This window comes from Choloepus didactylus, chromosome 12 (assembly GCF_015220235.1).
Source record: "Choloepus didactylus isolate mChoDid1 chromosome 12, mChoDid1.pri, whole genome shotgun sequence".
NCBI classification, from domain to species: Eukaryota; Metazoa; Chordata; class Mammalia; order Pilosa; family Megalonychidae; genus Choloepus; species Choloepus didactylus.
In genome coordinates, this window is record NC_051318.1 from 77,805,918 (window position 1) to 77,808,100 (window position 2,183).

The following is a 2,183-nucleotide window of genomic DNA, read 5'->3' on the forward strand; positions in this document are numbered from 1 at the left end:
GTTTAGAATTACATAAAATAATGGAACAGCATCAAGTTCTCATCCAAATTTCACATTCTCATCTCAAATTTCAAGACAAATTTTGTTAATAAAAATTTTGGTTAAAACACATTCGTCTTGTGGTGCTTCTGCTAGCCTCTACCCCAATATTTCCCCTGCATGATGTGAAGCCGCCTGCTCTCCCATTGTTGGTCCCTGGCCCTGCTCAAAAAGGAGCAGAGTAACCCCTCTGTGCATCCTGGGGTGCCTATACGTCCGTGCCAGTCTATCTGGTGGAAACCTAAATTTTAGGATGAACCAGGAAACTTGTTTGGGGCTCACCCTCCCAGAATTTGTCCTAAAGGCAGAGAAGCAGCTTGCAGACAGCTAAAGCAGTGTAAAAAACAATTAAGTTGCTTTCCGCTGTCGCAGCCATGAGTATGCTCAGGCTTCAGAAGAGGCTCACCTCCAGCGTCCTCCTCTGTGGCAAGAAGAAGGTTTGGTTGGACTACAATGAGACCCATGAAATCGCCAATGCCAACTCCCACTGGCAGATTCAGAAGCTGATCAAAGACAGGCTGATCATCCACAAGCCGGTGACTGTCCATTCTCAGGCTTGATACTGGAAAAACCCCTTGGCCCACCAAACGGCAGGCATATGGGTATGGGTAAGTGAAAGGGTACTGCCAATGCTTGAATGCCTGTGAGGGTAACCTGGATGAGGAGGATGAGAATTCTCTGCTGGCTGCTCAGAAGATACCGTGAATTCAAGAAGGTTGACCACCACATGTATCACAGCTTGTACCCGAAGGTGAAAGGGAATGTGCTCAAGTACAAGTGGATTCTCATGCAGCACATCCACTAGCTGATGGCAGACATGGCCCACAGAAGCTCTTGGCTGACCAGGCTGAGGCCGGCAGATCCAAGACCAAGGAGGCAGGCAAGTGCCATGAGGACCAGCTCCAAGCAAAGAAGGAGGAGATTATCAAGACTCTGTCAAAGGAGACGAGACCAAGAAATAAAGCTTCCCTTCTCATTGGTATACAGTGGCGCTGACAGCTACATAGCTCAATCATTCAATAAATCAAGACTTTATCTGATTAAAACAAAACAACAAAAAACAATTAAGTTGAAGTGCCCCGCACAAAGGACTACCTGCATTAAATCACACAATAGAACACCCAGGAGGGTGAAAGTCTATTCCAAAGGGGATGATAAGGACATTTTCCTTCCTGAAAACAGTAAATGGGGGAATTTCTAATGCCAGGAGTAAGCAAATGCTGGGAAAAGAACAGGTCCCAGAACTCCACACAGGCTCAGATAAGATGGAGAGGACCCCACAATTCACATTCTCCTTGGACTGATCTTGATAGGAGGGCTAAGCTCTGAAGGGAAACACCAGCCAAAGCAAAGTCCACATTTTTCAAAGGCTGTTAAAGGTGCATTCTGCTTTGGTTTGTTTATTTTTGTTAGCTCCTGGAATTCAAGGAAATCTGTCACATCAGTAATGGTATACAAAATTGAGGAACAGATTGCTCAGGGACTAAATCCTAGAGTTAACACAAACAAAAAAGTGTACAGTGTGCAGAAAAATATTATAAGCAAAGAAATAAGAAATGAAGGCCCATCCAGAGGAACAAGACAAAAATCTAGAAACCATCAATGAATAGAACCAGACTTCCGACATACTAGATAAAGACTTAAAAAAAAAAAAAAAAGATCCTAAGTGTGTCCTAAGTGTGTTCAAGGAAATAAGGAAAACATGGAGAAAGAATGAAAGGATATGAACAGTGAATGAGCAATATGAGAATCTCTTTAAGATTTTTAGTAGGAATCAAACAGAAATACTGCTGTTGAAGGCCACAGTAACTGAAATGATAAATTCCCTAGAGGGTTTCAACAATACATTGGAGGTGGCAGAAGAAAGAATCTTTGATCTCAAAGGTAAGAGAAATGAAACAGTTCAGGCCACAAAGAAGAACTATGTTTTTTAAAGCTAACAGAGATTAAGAGACCTGTGGGACACCATTAAACCTACCAATATTGGAGTCACAGAAGAAGTGAGAGAAAGGAGCAGAAGAATGTTAGTATATAAGTAATTGGGAGCCTTCAGGGTATAGACTATTCATAAACAGAGAGAACATGATTAGAAGAGAGAAGAGGCTGAGGACAGAATCCCAGGGTATGTAAATATTATTATTGTA

General features: G+C 42.4%; 1 pseudogene; it reads left to right on the top strand.

The window, feature by feature from the left end:
• Positions 1-401: 401 nt before the first annotated feature.
• LOC119506891 lies at positions 402-1,035 on the top strand (annotated as a pseudogene).
• Positions 1,036-2,183: the final 1,148 nt, after the last annotated feature.